The sequence below is a fragment of the Tenrec ecaudatus genome, chromosome X, assembly GCF_050624435.1.
Source record: "Tenrec ecaudatus isolate mTenEca1 chromosome X, mTenEca1.hap1, whole genome shotgun sequence".
NCBI lineage: Eukaryota > Metazoa > Chordata > Mammalia > Afrosoricida > Tenrecidae > Tenrec > Tenrec ecaudatus.
Genome location: NC_134548.1, coordinates 33,184,766 through 33,198,962, shown reverse-complemented (window position 1 = coordinate 33,198,962; position 14,197 = coordinate 33,184,766).

Below are 14,197 nucleotides of genomic sequence, written 5' to 3'. Positions count from 1 at the left end.
GTTAGGTGGTATCTCATGGTTGTTTTGATTTGCATTTCTCTTATGGCAAGGGACTTCGAGCACTTTCTCATATATTTATTGGCCATATTGATCTCCTCTCTAGTGAAAGTTCTTCTCATTTCTTTTGCCCACTTCCTTAGGGGGTTAACTGTTTTCCTCTTTTTGCAGGTCATGATGGTGTTGTAGATTTTAGTAATGAGCCCTTTGTCTTACGTGTCATTACTAAAAACCTTCTCCCAGTCTGTGGGTTGCCTTGTCACCCTCTTGGCAAAGTCTTTCGAGGTGCACAGGTGTTTTATTCTTATTAGATCCCATTTGTCGATTTCCAGATCACCTGTGTGTGTCCCCTTCCCTGTTGCAGTGAGCCTATGTGCTCCCTGGGCCAGTGCTCTGAGATTAGTCCCGATTCCCTCCTTAATGGTCCTGATGGTTTGGGGTTTGACTTCTAGATCTGTGATCCATCTTGAGTGTATTCTTGTGCATGGGGTGAGGTAGACATCTTGTTTCAACTTTCTACATGTGGATATCCATTGTTTCCAGCACCACTTATTAAAGAGGGCATCTGCTTCCCACTTGACGTTTTTGGGACCCTTGTCGAAGATCAGTTGTCTATATGCTGATGATTTTACTCCTGGGCTTTCTATTCTTTTCCACTGGTCTGAGTGTCTATCATTGTGCCAGTACCATGCTGTTTTGACCACTGTAGCTGTGTAGTAGGCATTAAAATCAGGTAGGGCGAGTCCTCCAATTGTGTCCTTCTTCTTGAGGAGTTCTCTGCTAATTCTGGGTTTCTTCCCTCTCCATATGAAGTCGGTGGTCAGTTTTTCCAATTCTTTGAAGAAGGTTGATGGTAATTGGATTGGTATAGCATTGAACTTGTAGAGTGCTTTAGGAAGAACTGTCATCTTTACTATGTTCAGCCTACCTAACCATGAGCAGGGGAGCTTCATCCATTTGTGAAGGTCACTTTTAGTTTCCTGTAATAGGGTTTTATAATTATGCTTATAAAGGTCTTTAGTATTTTTTGTTAAGTATATTCCTAGGTATTTCAGTTTGTTCTTGGCTACTGTGAAGGGTACTTCCCTCTTAATCGCCTCTTCCATGGCCCTGTCCGATGTGTATAGAAACCCTACCGACTTCTGTTTATTGATCTTGTATCCTGCTACTCTTCCGTATTCCTCTATTGCTGTAAGTATTCCAACTGTGGAGTTTTGGGGGTCTTCAATGTATAGGATCATGTCATCTGCAAATAACGATAGTTTCACCTCCTCCTCTCCCAACTGGATCCCTTTGATGTCCTTCCGCTGTCTTATGTTGTTAGCCAGAACCTCCAAAACGATATTGAATAGAAGAGGGGACAGGGGGCATCCTTGTCTTGTACCCTTTTTCAGTGGTATTGTTCTTGTCTTTTCTCCATTGACTATGATGTTGGCTGTTGGTCTTTCATAGATAGCTTGTATGAGCTTGAGGAACTTACCTTCCAATCCTATCTTCATGAGTGTTTTGATTAGGAATGGATGCTGGATGTTGTCAAATGCTTTTTCTGCATCTATGGATATTATCATATGGTTTTTATCCTTTTTCTTCTCGATGTGGTGTATGATATTGATGGATTTTCGGATGTTAAACCATCCCTGCATCGCTGGGATGAATCCTACTTGGTCGTGGTGAATGATATGTTTGATGTTCCTTTGTATTCTATTGGCCAATATTTTGTTAAGGATTTTTGCATCTATGTTCATTAGAGATATTGGTCTATAATTCTCTACACCTGTGGGGTCTTTTCCCTGTTTGGGTATCAAAGTAATGCTGGCTTCGTAAAATGAGTTTGGGAGCTTGCCGTTCTTTTCTATGTTATGGAATACTTTGTGGAGGATCGGTGTCAGCTCTTCCCTGAATGTTTGGTAAAATTCTGCTGTGTAGCCATCTGGCCCTGGGGCCTTTTTCCTTGGTAGGTTTTTGATGACACTCTCTATTTCTTCCTTCGCTATGGGTTTGTTGAGGTTCTTGATCTCTGTCTCAGATAATCTAGGGATAGATTGTTTTTCTAAATATTTATCCATGTCTTCCAGGTTTCTGAATTCATTAGAATACAAACCTTCATAGTACTTTGTGATTATCCTTTTTATCTCATTGGGGTCTGTTGTTATTGCCCCCGATTCATCCCTCATCCTGGCTATTGATGATTGTTCCTTTCTATCTTTGGTAAGCTTTGCCAGGGGAGTGTCAATTTTATTAATTCGTTCATAAAACCAGCTTCTAGTTGCGTTAATCCTTTGCATTGTTCTTTTGTCTTCCCACTGGTTTAACTCTGCCCTGATTTTTATTATTTCTTTTCTCTTGCTATTGGAGGGGTAGTTCTGTTGACTCTGTTCTAGTTGTTGGAGGTTTTGTGTTAACATATCTGTCATATACCTTTCTTCTTTTTTCATGTATGCATTCAGTGATATCAAGCTACCTCTGATAACTGCCTTTGCAGTGTCCCATAAGTTTTGATATGTTGTATGCTCGTTCTCATTAGTTTCTAGAAATTTCCTGATATCCTCTCTGATCTGGACCTTAACCCATTCATGTCGCAGGAGATCGTTGTTTATTCTCCAATTGGTGGCCCTTGCTTTTCTGGGTGCCCTCCTATTGATCTCCAGCTTTATGGCATGGTGGTCTGAGAAAGACGTCTGGATAATATCTATGTGTTTGAATTTACTCAGGCTGGCCTTGTGCCCCAGCATGTGATCTATTCTTGAGAAAGATCCGTGTGGATTGGAGAAGAATGTGAAACCTTTTGCTTTTGGATGAAAGGCTCTATAGATGTCTATCAGGCCCTGTTGCCTAATTACATTGTTTAGCTCTCTGGCCTCTTTGCTGAGCTTCTTTCCCTGTGACCTGTCTTTCTCTGATAGTGGAGTGTTGAAGTCCCCCACTATTATTGTTGTTTCCGTGATTTCTTCTGTCATTTTTTTAATAGTTTGTTTGACGAAGTTTGCCGCACCATTATTAGGTGCGTAAATATTCAGTATGCTTATTGCTTCCTGGTTTACTGAGCCTTTGAGCATTATGTAATGTCCCTCTTTGTCTCTTTTTATGTTTTGCATCTTGAGATCCATTTTGTTGGAGATTAAGATAGCCACTCCTGCCTTCTTGGAGTTACCATTTGCTTGGTAAACTTTCTGCCAGCCCTTTATTCTCAGCATATGCTTGTCTGCTTGCTTAAGGTGTGTCTCTTGCAGGCAGCAGATTGATGGGTTATGTTTTCTAATCCAATCCTCCAGCCTCTTTCTTTTAACATATGAATTGAGCCCATTTGTATTCAAAGTGATTATTACAATCTCTGGCTTCATGGTTGCCATATTCTGTTTTGTGTTTTGGGTCTTTGCCTATCTTCCTTCATATCAGTGTACTGCGTTTGAGTGGAGGGTTTCTATCCTGTCCTCTTTTCCATCTGAGACCGTGTTGTCCTGGTACGTGTTGCTGGCATGTTGGCTTCTAGATGGAGATGGGCTATATGGTGGTATCCTGGTGGTTCTAGTTGGAGCTCGATCTTCTGGCCATAGTGAGTCAGTCATTATGTTCTGCAGGGTTGGGTGACTTGCAGTATATTTTTTGAGTTCTTCCTTGTCCTGGAAGACCCTTATCTTACCCTCTATCTTAATGGATAACTTGGCAGGGTATAGGATTCTGGGGGAGGCATTTTTATCTTTCAGTTTTTGGAAGATGTTGCTCCATTCTCTCCTCCTCTTCATGGTTTCTGCTGATAAGTCTGAGCATATCCTTACCTGCGCTCCTTTGTATGTGACTGTCTTCCTTTCTCTTGATGCTCGTAGAATTTTCTCTTTTTCCTCTAAGTTGGATAATTTTACAATTATATGTCTTGGCGTGTTCTTCTTGGTGTTTAGCTTAGCCGGCGTCCTCTCTGCTTCCTGTATGAGAGTCGGATTCTCCTTTGTTAGGTTGGGGAAATTTTCTTCCAGGAATTCCTTTGCTATCTTAGCGGTCGATTTGTGTGTTATGTTGTGTTCCGGTAGACCGATTATTCGAATATTATTCCTCTTCATAGCATCTGTCATTGATCTCAGGCTGTCTACTGTTTCTTTAATTTTCCTATCTGATTGTTTTTCTCGCTTGCTTCGTTTGGTTTGAGCGTCCTCGAGTTCACTGATACGGTTCTCAGCCTCCTCAAGCCTAGATATAGCTTCTGTGACCTTTTGTGTGGCCTCTGCTACCTCCTCTGTTAGTTTCTGCAGTTCCTTTTGGTGGATAGTATTCATCCCCTCTATTGTGGACTTCATCCCCTCTATTGTGCATTTCATCCCTTCTATCGTTGCATCCTTATTTTGGTTTGCTTCTCTTAGCTCCTGTATTACTGCAAGCAGAGTTCTGAAGATTTCCTTTTGTGGCTGATCTATATCTGTTTCTTCTATGAGTGACGTTAGGTCTGTTAAAGTGCCTCGTTTCTCTGATTTTTTTGTTGGGAGTGATGTGGTCTGTTGATTTTTCCTTGATCCTTTAATAGGCCCCATGCTTCTGGGAGACAGGAGTAACCTTATTGTGTGGAGGCTCAGGCCACTGTGCCCTCTCCTGGGGTGGCTGGGGCGGGCTGCGGCAGGCTTAGGGCTGGCACTGGGGACCCAACAGGGCCCCAGGTGGTGAGAGCTGGCTGGAGCTCACTGACGGCTCCTCAGGGACTGCAAAGCCGAGACCCAGGCTCCACTGCAGGTGGAATGTTTGATCTGCCCGGGCTGTGAGCGGGCGTTGGGAGGCCCCTTGGATAGCTGCACAGGCAGCTGCGGGACACTGCAGGGAACAATGGTGTTCGCTCTCCGCCCTTTTGGCGCGAAACCGCAGGGGGTAATGGTGCTGGCAACGGAGGCTTGGCGCGAAACCGCAGGGGGCAATGGTGCCCTTCCTCTGCTCAGAGTCGCGGCCGGCGGGGTCCCCGCAGCACCCTGGGAAGGGTACCTACTCTTGTGCCTTGCGCAGGGAGGGGCCCTTGGTGGGCAGACTCAGCAGCGCGGGGCGCGGCGCTCCGCGGAAGCTCAGGGTCCGGGACAGGCGCGGGTTGGGCTATGGCTCCTGTTGGTGGGAGGTGCTCAGCGCAGGGTCCCCGCCAGGAGTGGAGCTGGCGCTAGGCTGCCAGGGGCTGGCGAGGGCGGGCGGGGGTGGGAGGCCGGCGCACGGAGGGCAGGTGGAGAGGTCCGCGGCAGCTGTGCGGGTGGATGGTCCCCCGTGGGGGTCGCCAGACAACCCGCGGGTCCGCTCCCCTGAGCTTGGATGAATGGAGGGAGGGACATGGGCCCGAGGGCAGATCGCTGCCCTGCGGGAGAGGGGAACTGCGGGAGAGGAAAGCTTCTCTCCCAGTGGGGATCTGCGAGTGGGGAGTGTGCCTCTGGAGTAGGGGAGCGTGACCTGCTGCGCCTGTCTAGGCAGGGCAAGCAAGCGGCTCTGGGCTGGCGTCCGGTTTGGGGATGGAGCCTAGGCCGGTCGCCAGTGAGCTCACGGCAGCTTAGTGGCCAGAGATGTCCCACTAGTCCGGTCCTCTTTCACCTAGACCCCTGCTCAGGACAAATACGTGGGGTAGGACTGGGGTGCTGTCCCAGGGGGATATTTCACTCACCAGACTCTTACTATTCAGCTACCTGGTCGCCAATCCCGCTTTGTTTGGAGGAGCTCTCAGAGTATGCCGGTGTCCCTGTCGGCCATCTTCTACTTTTTCGCAATGCCATTTTAAAATGTAAATATAAACAAAGAAAGCACACATACAACAACAACAAAGCACAAACCCCACAGCCTCCTCCTAGTCAATTCCTATTCTAGTGATTTTTATGTAGGGTTTCTGAAAGTGTAATTTTTCACTTTGTAAGTTAATAAATAGCCTTGTGTTTCCCTCTAGGAGCAGCTGTTGGGTCTGAACCATTCAGTTCATGCCTAGTAGTCCATTGCTTACCTGACATACCTGACAGTGCCACTAGAGCATCTCATTCAGATGCTCAACTGCTAACAATACATCTTCACATTTTACTCCTCATCCATAGGTGCTTTGTTCTTATGAGAATGCTGGAAATGCTGCACACAGCGAACTCCTCGGGTTTTATTTCCTGTCTTCTTATTCACACATTTAGCTTGAGGATGAACACGGAAGGAATGAATGGAAAGGAAAGGAGGAATGAGGCACCTCACCTTCTTGTTCACTTGTAGAGATTGGCTGATACGAGGTAATAACATGAGTAAGAAAGGAAACGGAAGAGTTTCTTGGCCATTAACGTTCCTTAGATCATCCGTGCCTCTTTCTGCATTTGAAACATTTTGTTTCACATAGAAAGCAGTGGATTCAAGGCTGTCAACTCCCACACAGCAGTTTCCTCAGAATTCTGTGCTCCTGGGGAATCTCAAAGACTGATTGTGGATGGAGCAATAATGAATGCTACGCCTACATCTTGGATGTCACTCCTCAGCTCATGTTGCATTGTCCACTGAGCCTTCATATTGTTGTGCCACTCATAGCGACATTCTATAAAGCAGAACAATACACTGTGCAGTCCAATGCTCTTCTCACAATGGTTGTGTCAGGCCAGGGTTGCCAATGTGTCAGTCCATCTTGTTGACCAAGCATGATGTTCTTTCTCCCGGGATTGGTCTTTCCTAATAAGCCATCCAAAGTCCAGGAGAGGAAATTTGTTTGTTTCATTCAGTGCTGCTGATTGGGCTCTAACTCACAGCCCCCTTAGATACTTAGAACTTCCACCTTAGGCCTCTTCATGTAGTAATACATCATGTTGCCCTTACATGCTTTGGGGAATGAGAAAAACAGGCAGAGTTTCTGGGTGGGTTATCCTTTGCTCTCAGTGAGATTATTAGGATTTGTTGCCAATATTCACTCCAGAGTTGAGCACTGCCTGCTCCATACTATCCAAACTCCCCACAGGTTTATGGGTATATTAGACAAGTGCCAATGTGGTGACAGATAGTGAAAAATTGGACTATTTTTACATTGCTGAATATCAGATTCTACTCTCCCCTTTCCCCACATTGAGCCATATGCCGTGAAACCTAAATTGCAATTAGAAGATTATCGGGTGAGGGTAGTAATGAAGTAACAGTATTTTTCAACTTCCATGTATAAGATCCCTGCAAAGCAACTAGCTACTGGTGCTTAAAACAGTAGCATATATTCATAATGGAGAGAGATATTGGATCAATATAGAAGGTGAACAATAAAAATATTTCCATATCTTTTCAAAGAGCTTGCATGTCACTCCAGACTTCAAGTCCACTTCGCTTTTACATTTCCTCAATTTTTAGCTACTGAGACCAACACTTATGGCTGAGGGGTTAGGAACCAGGAGGGTTTTTTCCTTGGAACAATCTTTAAAGTTATTTTTCCTGTTAAACCCTCTAGTTTTTGTCCCTCACCATCCTTTCTCTCTCTCTGTTCCAACCCTTGTTCCTGGCCTCCTCATAGTCATCAAAGTCTTGTCTGTTGGTATACAAATCACATTTATTCATTTTTGCTTTTACTTATACCAATGAAAATATTAAGTATTTCTCTTTGTAATATGGATTTAGTTTGCTGAGGATAATCTTCAGTTTTTCCGTGATCTGGTGGCATTTAAGAAAGTTATCATTGTTTTTCACTGATACATAAAATCCCATAGTATGAATGTATCGGAGCTTGTTTATCCATTCCTCCTAAAGTTGGGGGTTTTGGTTGTTTCCATGCTTTTTCTACTATGAAAATTGCTGCATTTGTGTTATATTCTTAATTATCTCTATTCCCTGTAGACGGATTGCTGGCTCATAGGTACTTGTATTTGCATTTTTTAAGGAAGTGCCATACTGATTTCCATAGCAGTTTTACAATGTTATAGTCCCACCATCGATGTCAGTGTGTTCCAAAATTTCCGAAGCCTCTCCAGCATTTGCCATTTTCTATTTTATTGAATTTTGCCAAACACATTGGTGTGAGGTGATATCCCATTGTTGTTTTAATTTTATTTATCTTATTGCTAATGACTGCGGATGTTTCTTTATAGGGTTGTTGGCTGCCTGTATATCATCTTTGGTAAATAGGTCATGTCTTGTGAACAATATAATTTATATAAAAAACAATTTAAATTATTTTAAAAAATCCTATGTGAGCAATATAAAATCAGCCACTATCTTACCCTTGCTTGTTCTAGGCACATAAAAGACTTCTCTTTCTCCATCCTACAATAGCCACTTGATTTTCCTTGGAGTCATTTTTCACCATTTTAAGGTTTGATTTTTGTTGTTCTTATTGTGTTTATTGTCATCAAAGATATATAACAAAACGTTTTCCAGTCCACGGTCCAATGACACTATTTGTGCTTCTAGTGTCCAGTCACCACCAGAAACCTTTCCCCAGTTATTCCACTATCAATAGACATTTGTGCCCTTCCAACCCAGCCCTGCATTAGTACATTTTGGTCTGTATGCATTCATTTATTTCTGGGGTATATTTACAATTCAAAGTAGAGGCAGATTTTTACAAGGGAGCACAACCTCTTCTCTGAGTTCTTTGAAATTTATTAGCATGTCCTTTAGTGCTATTTGTCTGTTATTTCTTTCTCTGAATATTAAATAATTAGAGCATTCCTGGAAGTGTCTTGTCACTTGATCTATGGATTTCCCAGAAGATGTATTCCACATATGGATTTTCTCCTAGTGTTAAATATAATAGACTGAGTTGACAGAGAGAGTGAAGGCAAACATATAAATGGTATCTCCCCACTTTTGAAGTATTCAAATACAGTCTAAAATAAAACAGCCTTAATGATTTTATGATCTCATGTAATTGACTAATTCTACAGCAAATGAGGTTGGTAGTAACTAAAATCTGTTACATTCCTAATGATGCCCAATGAGCCATGGGAAATGAATAGGTGGATACAGTCCAGTTGCTAGAAAATAGTTGTTTGTTACTGACTTGTCTGAGAGGAAATGAACTCTTTCATTTATCAGGGACAGAGAAGAAACTGTTCCTCACTGAAGCATTTCTAAAAGTGCTGTGCTCCTTCAAATACTGATAAAGGTTCTGAAATTAAAGGTAATATATGCGAGTAATCAAGACCATCACAAGCTATATTATGAGCTGCTACTAATGGCTATTGCTGAGGGGAAAAAAAAGAGGACCTGATGCAAAGGGTTTAAGTAGAGAGCAAATGCTTTGAGAATGATTGGGGCAGGGAATGTATGGATGTGCTTTATACAATTGATGTATGTATATGTATGGATTGTGATAAGAGTTGTAGGAGCCCCTAATAAAACATTAAAAAATGATTTCCCAATATCCTCAAACCCAATAAATTCTATAACTGTTATCATAAATCAAGGTATTAGCAGCATAGCATAGAATACCTTGAGAGCAGTGGTTCTCAACCTTCCTAATGCCACGACCCTTTAATACAGATCCTCATGCTGTGGTGACCCCCCCAACCATAAAATGATTTTCGCTGCTACTTCATAACTGTAATTTTGCTACTGTTATGAATTGTACTGTAAATATCTGATATTCAGAATATATTTTCATTGTTACAAATTGAACATAATTAAAGCATAGTGATTCATCACAAAAACAACATGTAATTATATATTGCAAAATAAATGAAATTTTGTCTTGAAGCATGGTGTAGGCATGAGTAACACTCTTCATGCCGGGTACTCATATGTGGGTGGACCCTGCCTGGAGACACATAGAGGAGCGGTGTCTTAGTTTCTAAAACCACCAGAAATATGTGTTATCTGATGGTCCTACTGGACCCTGTGAAAGGGTCGGTTAACCCCCCAAAGGGGTCGCGACCCACAGGTTGAGAACAGTTGCTTTAGAGGCTGTCACATGCTAAGGGAACCAGAATTAGAGTGGCATTGCTATGGGTAGGTCTTCTGAACAAAAGCAAAATCAGGGCTTTGCAACCTTGGCTACACACGGAAGCATTTATGAGTCCCACGGCCCCCGATTATACTGGGGCCCCAGCAGTTGAATGTCTAAAGCTCACAGCTGGATTCTAAAGTGCAACTATACAATGCTAAGAACTCCGGGCTGACCATGAGCAATTCTATAACTGCTTTGAATTGGATGGGATTATGCTCCCCATGAACACATGTTGTGAATCTAAGCCCCTGAGCCTGTGTCTATAATCCTATTTTGGAGTCGGGTTTTCTTCGTGGCATGCGCAAGGCCCCGTGTGTCTAAAACCACTCCTATTTAGCATGGAGGAAAGCAGACTCTGGAGGGTGACCTACACTCTCTGAGACTTCCGAACCTTCAAGGCTTACGGGATAAACAAAGGATTGTCTGTGGGAGAAGCTGAGACAGGGATTTCCCCGGACTCCCCTGGAGATGAAAGAGACACAGAGTCTTCCATTAGACCTAGTGCCCTGCATTTGTACTTCTATCCTCCTAAATTCAGAGGCAATACATTTCTGTCCAGAAAAGCTACCTGCTCGTGGTATTTTTGTGACCAACAGCACTAAGTAGAAAACTAAGACAACTACATTTCCCAGTTTTCAAAAACAATCACCATCATCTTAAACTTTAAGGTGGGTTCTCTAGTGGTTGCTGTCACCTCCAACAATCAAAAGACAAAGAAAATCTTGACATGCTCAGATAGGGGTGGGGTATAATGTGTCAGACCCCTCCAACTATCCAATCATCCACCCCCACAAGTGCTTTAAGAGAGTTGACTTTTATCACATTCCCATCAGCTTTATTATTATTCATGTTCAGGCTTCAGAAAGAAAGGGGTTCAATGAAAAACAACAGCACAATGTATTTGATTAATTTTGGAGGGGTTATTTAATGCATATTTATGTTTCTTTTGCCCTTAATTGAAGATCTCCTCTTTCAGCTTTTCCACACTGTTCAGTGGCTCCACGGCTGCCTTTGTTTTCCAGTTAAGAGCCCTAAGGGAGCCCAAGCAGATTGTCTATGGCCCTTTGCCATAGGCCAGTGCCTATCAGACCTCCCTGGCACCTCTTAATGGCGCTCTGCTCCAGATAACCCTTCTCCCCTATGATAGGTTCCCAAACTTCTTTGGCCTGCCTTCCCCTTTTCAGAAAAAAAAAATTGCTCAGCACCCCCCTGGCAATGATAAGTGTTAGAACTATAGCCAGCATAGAGTATAAGGCTCAAATTTACAGCCCCCTGGAGCAATCCAGCATTCGTCAGGGGGTGGTACTTTGGCAAAATATAGAGCTTTTGACCTCTGATTTTTTTATTACCCCATGTTGATTTTTTTATGCCCACATCTCTGTTGATAACTTCTTCATTAAACTCTTTTCAGTAGCCCCTGGATTTGATCATGTGATTCCTGTCAGGAACCTGATTAACTTGGTTCAAGGAAAGAATTTGCATGCACTATTTACCAGTTGATAAAGTCACTATGCACATTAGCATATGAACTCTTCTGAGAATTCTTCATTTCTCATTGTTATTACAAGCATTTCACATTTTTGACAATGTGAGTCTTTGTTGTGGAAGACCTTGACACATCCTGCTGTGGGATTCAGTTTTGCAAACCCTTGCATAAAGGATTATTTGGACAAAGGAGACTCAGATGATCACAGACCAATATGTTTCAGGTACATGGAGCTGCAATAATATCTTTGTTTGCATCTTTCTCCCTGCAGAAATGAGCCTAGGTACAAGTCTTCTAGGTAGTGATTCAGGATTCCATAGGCATAAGGATTGTAATGACACAAAACGATCAGGAAAGAAGTACCCCCGACCATAGGCTAAACTCTCTTTTCTTGTCTCATTATCTGAGAAGGTTTCTGCAGCACTCAAGCTTTTGGGAGGGGGTTAGGGGTAATGGTAGGGGGTAGATTTAAATTCAGAAACAAAAAAAACAGACAATGAGGGAAAAGAACAATGAGACAGGAGGAAGGGGACTGATTTGGGGAAGGAGGGATTCAGGAGCAGCTATTGTTTATGCTGAATGACAATGAAAAGAAAAACCTGAGTTTTATAGGTATGAATTATGCCCTTTTTTGATGGGATTGAGAAACTCATGCAATGGGGTGAAATCACTAGTGGTTTTTAGACTGAATTCTTTGGCTAAATATCAAGAATGGAACAGAAATATTTTCTAAACCTTTATGAGCATTTCATGAGCTTAATAATATTTTTATATTTTGCTATTTGCTTTTGCTTGCCTATTGTTATATCTGACATCCACCTCCCTCCCACGCTGATTATTTCTAGTAAAATCCTTATAATGAGATTTATCAATTCCTTCCACTAAGCAGGAAGTAAAGGGTAGCTGGGGTGATTGCAACTCACTCGCAGTTGTTCATGGATGAGGAATTACACAGCAAACCAGAGAAAGCCAAAACATTAATCATAGTGGTTGTCTTGGGGAGATGTTGTTTTTTTTTTTTTTAAGTTGGTTCTTTTTACTCTCTGTACTCGTTCTTTACAAACTTTCTTTAATGAGTATGTATGATTTCAATACTCAGAGGGAAGAAAAAAATGTTGAAAAATTTAAAAGTAAGGAATTATTTACACCAGGTCACCAGCTTCGAAGAGAGAGTACACAATGTTCATAGCTGCACTGTTCATAATAGCAAATAACCGTGTTATGGTCTGTCTTCATTATCCAATGCTGCTTTCATAAAAAGATCACAAGTAGGTGAATTCAATAAACAGAATCCCCCCCCCACTCTGAGTTTAGCAGGTTAATGTTGCTAGGTACCATTGAATCAGTTCTGACTCATCGTGATACCTTTAACAGGCTCATTCACTGCCATCAAATTGATTCCGACTCACAGTGACTTGATAGAGCAGAGCAGAACTGCTCTTGTGGGTGTCTGAGACTGATGTTTTCTAGGAGTGGAAAGTCTCAGCTTTCTCCTACAGAGAGACTGTTAGTTTTGGACTGCTTACCTTGTAGTCAGCAACCCAAGGCATAACCATGACACCACCAGGTTCTCTGTAACAGGTTACCAGTCTACATTCAGGATGCTGAACCTAGGGATAGGCTTTCTCTATGTTGGATTTAGAGAAGGTCTTTGCCCTTCAGAATCTATGGGCCCAGAGGACTATTCTTCTTGGTCTAGGAGTGTAGGGGTTATGGACCAACTGACAAGATGTTAATTAATATTTCCCTTGACACATCCACACAATTCTTTTACATATTGTCTATTGTTGCTTTGACTCTATAATGAGGTACTTGAGTATTTGCAAGCCAAACACTGACTCTGACTCTTTAAGAAGTGTATGCCAACTGCTGATAATGAAACTTGTTTTGATTTTACACTATATTTTGACTGTATGACTACATCAGGTTCTTATATGAATATAAGCCACTAATTTACACTATCATAATAAAGAGCTCTGGTAAATACAGATGGGTTAGCTTTGGCTCCTAAGTGTAAGGTCAGAGGTTCAAACTCACCACTTGGGAAAAGATGAGGCTACATAGTGACTCCAATACAAATTTAAACCTTCAAAACATCTATAGAGAGTAGCTCATACGTAGAATTGACTAGATGACAGTGAGTTTGGAATAATATTCCATGTTGTGGCCATCATAAGGATTTAATTGTAACACCCTATGTGTTAATCTGGGTTGACTAGAGAAACAAATTCATATACACTCATGTGTATAAGAGAGAGCTTTATATAAAACAGCAATTATATATTAAGAAAACATCCCAGTCCATCCAAATCAAGTCCTTAAGTCCGATATTAGTCCATATGTCCAATACTTGTCCATAAATTCCTCTTTAGACTCATACAACAGATACAGTGTTGTCAAATGCAGGAAGATCACAGGCCAGTGGATAGAAGGTCTTGTGGATCTAGTGACAGTGGAAGCATCTCCACTCTGGCATGGGTTTTCACCTATCTCCTCCCGTTCTCTAAGGGTCTCAACAGCAGGAAAGGGAAAGCAGAGAGACCAGGTTTGTCTTGCAGTGAGCTATTTATCTCTGTTATACCTCCAAATGAGGTCATCAAGCTGTGAACTGATTGACAGGCTAGTCTCCACCCCTTCGCTCAAGTTGACAGGAGATAATATAACTGTCACACCCTAAAATACATATCATCTAAAATCAAAGTTCCAAGGGCAGGAAAGGACAGGAATGAAGGGTGAATGGATTAAGGGAAACCAGAGAGGAGGTGGGAAAAGAGCTGTTACATTGAGGAGATTTCAAAAAATACCATGAAACAAAATGTGCATAT